Source organism: Heterodontus francisci, chromosome 20 (assembly GCF_036365525.1).
Source record: "Heterodontus francisci isolate sHetFra1 chromosome 20, sHetFra1.hap1, whole genome shotgun sequence".
Taxonomy (NCBI): Eukaryota; Metazoa; Chordata; class Chondrichthyes; order Heterodontiformes; family Heterodontidae; genus Heterodontus; species Heterodontus francisci.
In genome coordinates this window covers 45,926,375-45,937,774 of record NC_090390.1, presented here as the reverse complement: position 1 = coordinate 45,937,774, position 11,400 = coordinate 45,926,375, and positions in this window count along the sequence as shown.

The window sequence follows — 11,400 nt, the reverse complement described above, 5'->3', positions numbered from 1 at the left end:
ACATTTCCTACCCAGAACACCACTGACCTCTCACACTGCTCAATGTGCCACACTCCTGTCACTCATCCATTAGCAATCCCTGGCACTCAGGACTTGTGCCTAACATCCAGATACTCCACCTCAGACTCTCTCAAATTCCAATGCTGCCAACCACAACCCCACCTCATGCTGCCTCCACATACCTTCAGCTATGGCAGGCACATCACACAAATGCTACACGATCACTGACATTCTTCCCTCTTTCTTGCAGGCCAAGATGGCACACAATAGAAGAGAGGAGAGCAGAGCCAGAAGCCTGGCCCTATGGATGAGATGGCTCTCAGCCTCATGGGGGCCGTTGTGACAGAGTCCGTTGCATTCAGCATCGCAGAGAACATTGAGGATGATGGTATGTTCATGCTTTATTCCCCTCCTCAACTCTCAGTTCACCCTCATCCTGCTATTTGACATTACGAACATGTTGCAAATGGTGTGACTATGGACCTCTTGCTTTCTACCCCACCCCTTCCTTGCCTCACATCAACCTTCCCCTTCTGATTTTCTACTTTCAGACACCCAACAACAGCTGCCTGCCCAGCCACAGCAGCCCGAGGAGGAGGAGAGGGAGCAATGCCACACCACTGATGAAGAGGCCCTGTCACTTGATCTGGCATTCGTAGCCACCAGCTTAGATGCTGGCACTGTTCATACCTTGGACGCTGGTATAGAATTGGAATCAGCACATGGTGAGTCACTGGGCATGAGTGGGTTGCAACCAGGCCGGGGTAAAGGATGGTTCATTTGCCAGCTCACTGGAGGGCAAGAGGAAGGTGGGGCTCCCTAGGGGTCGATTTTAGGACCACTGCTTTTCTTATATTAATCACCTAGACCAGGGATGCAGGACACAATTTCAAAATTTGCAGATGACACAAAACTTGGAAGTATTGTGAACTGTAAGGAGTATAGTGGTAGACTTCAAAAGGACATAGACAGGCTGGTGGTATGAGTGGACACTTGGCAGATGAAATTTAATGCAGAGAACTCTGAAGTGATGCATTCTGGTAGGAAGAACGGGAAGGGGCAGTAAAGATAGAATTCTAAAGACGGTGCAGGAACAGAAGAACCTGAGGGTACGTGCACACATCATTGAAGGTGGCAAAGCAGGTTGAGAAAGTGGTAAATAAGGCATATGAGATCCTCGGATTTATAAATAGAGGGATGGAGTTCAAAAGCAAGGAGGTTATGGTGAACCTTTACAAAACATTAGTTCAGCCTCAACTGGTGTATTGTCTCCAATTCTGAGCACCACGCTTCAGGAAGGATGTGGAGGCATTAGACAGGGTGCAGGAAAGGTTTACAAGAATGCTTCCAGGAATGAGATACTTCACTTCCGTGGATAGATTGGTGAAGCTGGGGCTGTTCTCTTTGGAGAAGAGAAAGTTGACAAGAAGTGTTCAAAATCATGAGGGTTCTGGACAAATTAGATAGGGAGAAACTATTCCCTTTGGCAGAAGGATTGAGAAGCAGAGATTTAAGGTGATTGTCAAAAGAAGCGATAGCGACATGAGGAAAATCTTTTTATACAGTGAATGGTTAGGATCTGGAACGCACTGCCTGAGAGTGTGGTGGAGGCAGATTCAATTGTGGCATTCAAAAGGAATTGGGTAATTATCTGAAGAGGAAAAATTTGCAGGGCTACAGGGAAAAGGTAGGGAATGGGACCAGCTGAGTTGCTGTTTCAGAGAGTCGGCACAGACATAACAGACTGAATGGCCTCCTTCTGTACTGTAACCATTCTATGATTCTCAGTACTGCTGCAGAGGATTCAGATGAGGGCCTCAATGGGGTGGCATACAGGAGAATGCTGAGGGACATGCAGACTTAGATGCCGGGTGCATTGGCTGGCCTCCTGTCACTGTTGAGCATGAAGGAAACCGGCTCCAAATTGATAGAGGACATTGTGCAGTCTTCCTTCTCTGCAGCCTCTGTTCCAGCTCCCTGCTGTATTGCAGACCCAGAGGAACTGTAGCTACAGCCCCTCTACCTGTTGCAGTCTTTGTATGGATAGTTCACCAAATCCTCTGCCCTCCCTATGAGGATGCAGCAACACTCCTGCCAAAGCCAGGAACTCACTACAACACTTCCAAAAATGCTCCACAGTACTTCCAGACACTTTGCAATAGCAGAAGTTCTTAAAATCACCTGAGCTGCAAATTGGGTGCATGGTCCTTTAAGTAATGCTAGTGCAGGGCCCCTCTTCGAGCTAAACTCCAAATCATTGTTGAGTGATGAGTGAATTTGTACAATAGACCTTTGTGGTCCAAATTTGGGCAATGGGTGTTATGTTAGCCTGAAGGGCTCTGTGACATCAGGATAGCACTAGTTCAGCTGCTTCTAGAACACGCATGCAACATCCTTCACAAGATGGCATACTGTGCCAGAAGTAGCTGCTGGCACAGTATGCACACCCAGGAAGTTTAAAATCTAGAACTAAATCCCTATTTTCATTTTAGAACTGCTTCTATCACTTGCAAAATTTCTACATTTTTTTAAAGTGGTGAAACTGAATGTAACTCGCCTGCCATGATACATCACTAAATGGTGATTTTTTTTAAAAATAGCACAACTTTGAAGCCTTTGTAATGCTAATTTGAAGTTTGCAGCTGTGTAATAAGGCAAAAGCAGATAACAGCCTGTGAAATTTTTCACATATGAACATAATGGGAATCCGCATGGAAATCTATCAATACAAACCCATGATTAAAATTAAAGCCTGCAATGCAATCTGTTTTGTGAAATTACAATTTGAACCTGATCATTATGCACTGTGATTATTAATCCAAATGATTGAATATGGAAAATTTTGACACATTTAAAATTTGAATTCAGGAAAAATGACCTTCAGAGCAATATGATGTTAATTCCATTAGTACTGCAATAAGTAGAAATAATTTTGTATGTGAATTCTTCTCATTCAGTTATCCTTCACGAAGAAAAGAATTAGTAAATCACAACAGCATGGCCTTTTATACAATGTCCTATTGTGTCCTGAAGTAATTGGGCACTCATGGATATGGTTTTTGAAGTGCACTCAGTGCTACCTGTTGCAATCTGTGATCTTGACCGGCACCTAGCAGGGTTCCTCTGGGCGAGTAAATAATAATGAAGTACCTACAATTCCCCAACCTTGAGTGGAGTGGCTTTCTAAACCTTGAGACATCATTAATGGAAATACCAACTCTTCTACTGTACCTTGCAATAAAGCTTGTATGATTTTAATCTTTCCAATTTGTTGATGTTATCAATTATCTAGGCAATCAGGATCGACTACAACCAGTATGGTCAGTATGTTGAGCTTAATCAGAGTTGAAGATGGGATATAACACACTAGTTATACGCAAAAACATACGACCATGACAAGTACTGAGTACTGGTCCAGGTTGGGCTGGACAGCTGGCATACATGAATAGGTCGCTCTTTCTTCTACTTTCTCTTTTCTTGGTGCTTCACGACTTCTCAAACTATCCAAGAGTGTTAGCATGGATCTACCCTTAGGAGTTTCTCCCTACTGTCTACTGCATTGAGATCTCCCAAAGTCTTTTTACTTTATACCCTTTTTCAGGGGTGTGTTACGAATAGGTAGTTAATATTTTTTTTAAAACACATTTCTCTGTTTTTCTAGCCACCTGTCCGTAAACAGATTAATGATTGGATTTTTCCTTCCCTTAAACTCTGATAATAAATGACCGCAACAACAACACGGTTGTTCAAGTTAAATCAATGAATTACGGTTTATTAACACAAACTTAAACTCGGGAAGGGAGGATTAACTTCCCAACGCATGCTTACAAACATACAAGGAAAGGTTAAAGGCATAAAACGGCAAGGACATTTACTAAGTAGAATTATAAACTAACATGAATTTCAGCCGAACCTAGAGTCCATCTTTAATTATCAAAAAAGTCCAAACAAACTGGAGATCACCAACTGGAAATGCCAAATGGGGAAAGGAATGATTGGAAAAACCTCTTCTCTGGCATATTTCTTCTTTGCACTCTCGAAGGTAAATGGAGGTAGCTTAATTTGCTGAAGTCACCTTTTTCTTAGATGGAGAGGACAGTTGGCAGAAAACAGGTTTTCTTCTTGCAGGCTCTGTCTTTTTAATTTTCTTGCTTCTTGTCGAAAAGTTCTCAGAAGAGTGTAGAGTGAGGCGTGCAGCTTCAGGCAGCCGCACTAGTCTGACCAAGGCAGCTGTGGTTTCTGAGCAAGCTGTACCTTCAGCTGCTACAGTTTCAAATCCAGGCAGGCTGGATAGGGTGGCTCCTGGACAAGCTGTACAGCATGGTCTCTCTCCTCCATTTTAACAATTAGAACATAGAAGTAAAACTTAAACATGCTGTACAAAAATGGCAGTTGACATTAATACTCATGCACAAAACACAATTTACAGTTGAATTCTCATCTATTCATGACAGGTGGACCTGGATGGATTGTTAACAGGCCTTACGGTCCTATAAAGATTTACTTTAGTTTGAAAAACCCAATAAAACGTCAAGTTCTTTGTCTAAACCATGGGATGAGAGCCTATCTTTAATGTTATCCACCTGCCATGAACTTCTTGAGCCTTCACATGTACCTTCTGTCCTTGATCAATCGGGCTTTTATATCATCTTTTCTGTGTCTCATCTCAAGCTGTTCTCCATGATCAATTGCATCATCCCCAGAAACATTCCATTTCCAGCTGTCAAACTAACTCTCAAAGTTTCATTTATTTGTATCTGTCCTATCACCATTTATTATGCCCAAAGTTGTTCATAAGGCCTGTTAATGAGCAGTTCTTATTTCTTATCAGACTATTGAACCATTGGGTTGTTCACTAAAGTAATTTCTATTCGACTTGCGCACATTAACATGCGTATCTCAGCACGCATCTTAATTAGGCGAGTCTAACTGAAAATCCTATCACAACTTTGTAGTATGGCTGTTTGTTTTAAGTATTTACCCAGTTGCTCCCCACTATTGCAGAGGTCTTGTCTGACCATGGCCCCTTTTGGGGCTAGCTACAGCAGTTATCACCCAAGAATAATTATTCCACTAGCTTTGTTCCTAGGAAAATTAAACTTACACCACTAAGCTATTCTGACATTACAACAGCGACTACACTTCATTGGCTGTAAAGTGCTTTGAGACTTCCAGTGGTCATGAAAAGCGCTATTTAAATGCAAGTTTTTTCTTTATTCCTTTACCTTTTTTCAGGCTGAAAACTAAATATATGTTTATTCTAAGCATATTTCTAATTTCTAACAAGCTGCAGCACACAATCCATGACTGGGTATGGAGACTGAAACCCCACACTAATGTGGATTAGGCTATTGCTGGATATATGCTAGTCAAAGCACATCACATACAGATGTCACCTAGACCTGGAAAAATATCATTCTGTGGATCCCCTTCCTGGGAACTTAAACAACAGGTCACCTCTTAGAAACCCTACAACACACCCTTGCAGAGGGAAAGATGGCTTATTGCCAATGAGCATACACAAATCCAGTGTTCCTCAACTGTACAGGAAAATATGACCCAATCCATAATGCCCCTGGAGGGCGAGGTGAATAGCCTCTTTGTTAACCTCATGCAGCTGTGTTGACGTCACCCATGTTCACCTTGATCCTGGTGCTCATTAAATTACTGCAGAATTAGGCCAAAAATGTACCATCCTCTAAATTCTGTTTTTTCAGACTATTTACTACCACAACAACAATTTGTATTTATATAATGCCTGTTCACATAGTAAAATGTCCCAAGCCACTTCACAGGAGCGATTATCAAACAAAATTTGACATGGAGCCACGTGCAATATTCGGAACAAGAATGAAAATTTCAAAATCAAAATATGTAATAATATAAAAAGAAGAAATGCTGGAACCACTCAGCAGGTCTGGCAGCATCTGTGGAAAGAGAAGCAGAGTTAATGTTTCGGGTCCGTGACCCTTCATCGGAACTGACAAATATTAGAAAAGTCACAGGTTATAAGCAAGTGAGGTGGGGGCTTGCTTATAACCTGTGACTTTTCTAATATTTGTCAGTTCCGATGAAGGGTCACTGACCCGAAACATTAACTCTGCTTCTCTTTCCACAGATGCTGCCAGACCTGCTGAGTGGTTCCAGCATTTCTTCTTTTTACTTCAGATTTCCAGCATCCGCAGTATTTTGCTTTTATATTATGTAGTAATAATACTTTTTAAGTATGAACACCCATTACCAGATTCTCTTTTCTTTGAAAAAAAGTACCTGAAGCATTAATTATTAAATGCTTGCCAGTTTTCTCATCTCTTGAAATGAATTGTGGGGGTAAATTGCTAGATCACTTGGTTTTGATATTAGCATTTCTGGAATGGGCCTCCCTTTCTTAAAGAGGCCTTCTTCATGTTGATACTTTTAGCATTAAGACAGAGCTAATGATTTCCACCAAGAAGCATAATTGTATAAGAAAAAAAAAAAGAAACTGAGAAAACACTGTGTGGCACATCAAGCTGGTCACTGAGCAGACCATGTACAAGTTGCCCCATCGTGGTCTGTACCACACATATAGGCTGAGATTTTACGGGTCTTCCCCAGGTGGGATCAGAGTGGGGGGGGGGGGGGGGAGGGGGAGGAAGTGTGAGGCACGGTGTATTGCAATGGGTGGCGGTGCGGACGGCCCGTTGCCCAATATTCCCGGGCGGGATAGGCCAAAGACAGCCTTCCCGCCCAGAGCCCAATTGAGGCTCCTAAGTGGCCTATTAACAGCCAATTAGGGGGTCTCTTCCTGCCACCTGGCGGGGGGGGGATGAGCCTCTCCACCATGCAGGGAGGACACCTTGTAAATGAAGCACCCTCCCTGTGGGAAATGGGGGGGTGGGGTGGTCCCTCCTCCATGGGCAATTTATGGCCCATGGAAGACCCTCACCAGAAACAACTTTACACGCCGGGGCCTTCCAGACTGGCCCCAGCAACCCCACCTCAACGACCTCTGTTCCAGGGCCTGGGTCCAAGGCCTCTGCAGTTTTGACTGTTGGCAGCACCACCAGGAGCCGTGGTAATACTGCTGAGCTGCTGGTCCTCTGATCGCTCCTTGGGGGTGCCACGAAAAGGTAGAGGTGGGGCTCCCCCTGCCTTTTTGGCACGGTGCTGGGATCCCCTCCTTCAGCACAAAATCCAGCCCATAATCTTTTCAGAGAAAGCTCTTAAAAATTTATTTCAGAAACCCAAGAGTGTGTCTCTCTTCACACCTCCATTATATAATCCTAACCATTTTGCTTTCTAGAAATATACTGATGTGCCCTGTAACACAGGAGCCACAGAGTATTTAAGTCATTTGTATCTAAGCATTGTTAGAACTTTCAATCACATCATCTTAACCAAATACTTGGCTGTTTCTGGAGTAGAACATGTAATTTGTGGGGAAATAATTCTTATTTTTACTTTCACTTGAGCTTGTAATTCTCTAGTTGCATATTTATTCTGTGCATAATGGATTCTGTCATAAAACTCTGAGAGGGAAATGTTCCTGTGATATTTTCTTGCATGATTAGCAAGTCCCTTTGGAATTATTGTCTAATTGTACCCTTGTTTATCATGGTCTGATTAACAAATATTAACAGTCAATTTTTAATGACTGAAGCTGTGGCAAATTATAGGAATTTTCTTCTGTTAAATTTGAATGTATGGTTAAAAGTTGTGTTAATATAGATGTAAGATGTGTTATGGCCATGTGTTTCTTTTTTATTCGTTCATGGGATGTGGGTGTCATTGTCTAGGCCAGCATTTATTGCCCATCCCTAAATGCCCTTGAGAAGGTGGCGGTGAGCTACCTCCTCGAAGCGCTGCAGTCCTTGGGGTGTAGGTATATCCACAGTGCTGTTAGGAAAGGAGTTCCAGGATATTGATCCAGTGACAGTGAAGGAACGGCGATATAGTTCCAAGTCAGGATGGTGTGTGACTTGGAGGGGAACTTGCAGATGGTGGTGTTCCCATGCATCTGCTGCCCTTGTCCTTCGAGATGTTAGAGGTCGTGGTTTGGAAGGTCCTGTCGAAGGAACCTTGGTGAGTTGCTGCAGTGTATCTCGTAGATGGTACACACTGCTGCCACTGTGTGTCGGTGGTGGAGGGAGTGAATGTTGAAGGGAATGAATGTTGAAGGTAGTGGATGGGGTGTCAATCAAGTGGGCTGAATTGTACTGGATGGTGTTGAGCTTCTTGAGTGTTGTTGGAACTGCACCCATCCAGGCAAGTGGAGAGTATTCCATCACGTTCCTGACTTGTACCTTGTAGGTGGTGGACATGCATTGGGGAGTCAGGAGGTGAGTTACTCACTGCAAAATTCCCAACTTCTGACCTGCTCTTGTAGCCACAGTACTTATGTGGTTGATCCAGTTCAGTTTCTGGTCAATGGTAACCCCCATTGATGGTGGGGGATTCAGTAATGGTAATGCATTGAACATCAAGGGGAGATGGTTAGATTCTCTCGTTTGAGATGGTCATTGCCTGGCACTTGTGTGACGCGAATGTTACTTGCCATTTATCAGCCCAAGCCTGGATATTGTCCAGGTCTTGCTGCATTTCTACACAGACTACTTCAGTAAATAGTGCTGAACATTGTGCAATCATCAGCAAACATCCCCACTTCCAATCTTATGATGGAGGGATGGTCATTGATGAAGCAGCTGAAGATGATTGGGTCCAGGACACAACCCCAAGGAACTTCTGCATGATATCCTGGGACTAAGAAGATTGACCTCCAACAACCACAACTATCTTCCTTTGTGCTAGGTATGACTCCAATCAGCGGAGAGTATTTTCCCTGATTCCCATTGACTCCAATTTTGCTGGGGCTCCTTGATACCATACTCGGTCAAATGCTGCCTTGATGTCAAGGGCAGTCGCTCTCACCTCACCTCTTGAGTTCAGCTCTTTTGTCCATGTTTGGACCACAGCTGTAATGAGGTCAGGAGCTGAGCGGCCCTGGTGAAACCCAAACTGAGCGTCAGTGAACAGAATATTGCTGAACAAATGCCGTTTGATAGCACTGTCGAAGACCCCTTCCATCACTTTGCTGATGACCGAGAGTAAACTGATGGGGCGGCAATTGACTGGGTTGGATTTGTCCTGCTTTTTGTGGACAGGATATACTTGGACAATTTTCCACATTGCCGGGAAGATGCCAGTGTTGTAGCTGTACTGGAACAGCTTGGCTAGGGGCGTGGCTAGTTCTGGAGCACATGACTTCAGTACTATTGCTAGAATGTTGTCAGGGCCCATAGCCTTTGCAGTATCCAGGCTATTCAGCCCAGCATGTCTGCACCTGCTCTACGAAAGAGCAATTCATCTAGTGCCATTCCCCCGTCTTCTCCCCATAATGATCTATGTAGCGGGTCCCACATGTTTCTTTGGACATCCACTGTAAATACTGATGCTGAGGACCTCAGGAGGTCAAGACAGATCATCCACTTGTCATTTCTGGCTGAAAATGGATGCAAATGCTTCAGCCTTGTCTTTTGCACTGATGTGCTGGGCTCCATCATCATTGAGGATGGGAATATTTGTGGAGCCTCCTCCTCCTGTTAGTTTAATTGTCTACCACCGTTCATGACTGGATGTAGCAGGTCTGCACAGCTTAGATCTGATCCGTTGGTCATGTGATCACTTAGCCCCGTCTATCACATGCTGCTTCCGCTGTTTGGCATGCAAGTAGTCTTGTGTTGTAGCTTCACCAGGTTGACACCTCATTTTTAGGTATGGCTGGTGCTGCTCCTGGCATGCTCTCCTGCACTCTTCATTGAAGCAGGTTTGGTCCCCCAGATTGATGTTAATGGTAGAGTGGGGGATATGCCAGGCCATGAGGTTATAGATTGTGGTTGAATACGATTCTGCTGCTGTTGGTCCACAGCGCCTCACAGAGGCCCAGTTTTGAGTTGCTAGATCTGTTCAAAATCTATCCCATCTAGCACGGTGGTAGTGCCACACAACACAATGGACGGTATCCTCCATGTGAAGACGGGACTTCGTCTCCACAAGGACTGTGTGGTGGTCACTCCTACCAATACTGTCATGGACACATGCAACTGTGACGAGTAAGTTGGTGAGGACGAGGTCAAGTATTTCCCTCCTGGTTCCCTGACCACCTGCCGCAGACCCCGTGTAGCACCTATGTCCTTTAGGGTTTGGCCAGCTCAGTCAGTAGTGGTGCGACTGAGCCAGTCTTAGTGATGAACATTGAAGTCCCCCACCCAGAGTACATTCTGTGCTCTTGCTACCCTCAGTGCTTCTTCCAATTGGTGTTCAACATGGAGAAGCACTGATTCAGCAATCTAGGGGGTGGGGGTTGGGCAGTGTGGCCGGCAGTTGAGCAGGGTGGTAGGTGTTAATCAGCAGGGGTTTTAGTGGTTCCCACTGTTCAACTCCCACCTGACCACAGCAAGTGTGTTTCGTTATTTACCTTTAACCTCTGTGTTTTATTTGTCAAATAATTAGACAGATTTTCTTGTACATGTAAAACAGAAAATCAATTACTTATGATCAATATGCCTTAACCTGAAATTGTCGCAAAGGCATTCACTCACTCTCTCAGACACACACAGGAAGAGACAGATAGAGAGGAAAAGGGGTAAGTGATTTTTAGCGGGGGTGGGTTCTGGGGGCGGTGGGGGTCATGGTAAACCTGTTGAATTCTCCAGGAAGTCAAGTTCTTGGTCGCGGGGCTGAGGTTTTGTAGGTTTCTCTCTTGGTTGAAAGTTCAGTTGAAGACAGTGGATCACTTCTCATTCACTACTGGATAAGTATAGATGTGGAATTCTATCGCAGGGCACATCCCTTCTGGCTTGCTGGAGTTCTCCCAGTCCCTTGGGTGGAAAACCTGTTTGGTGATGCTACTCTCTCTCTGTCTGTCCGTCTGTGTGTCTGTCTGTCTCGGTCGGTCTGTCTGTCTCTGTCTGATCTTTCTCTGATCTCTCTCTCTTTGTCTCTCTGTGTCTCTCTTTCTGTCTATCTATCTGTCTGTCTCCTTCTCTCTCTGTCTGTCTCCTTCTCTCTCTGTCTGTGTGTGTCTCTCTCTGTCTGTGTGTGTCTCTCTCTGTCTGTGTGTGTCTCTCTCTGTCTGTGTGTGTGTCTCTCTCTGTCTGTGTGTGTGTCTCTCTCTCTGTCTGTGTGTGTGTCTCTCTCTCTGTCTGTGTGTGTGTCTCTCTCTCTGTCTGTGTGTGTGTCTCTCTCTCTGTCTGTGTCTCTTTCCCTCCCTTTTAAGGTAAAAATTTGTTACATCTCGCCTCTGTTGGGAGACGGGGATTTTCTTGCCTGTGGTGACTGACAATGGTCCAGGATGTGTCTACTTCACACCTTCTTTGTTTCAGAAGAACCCATTCAATTCAAAAGGGTCTTTTCATGGGC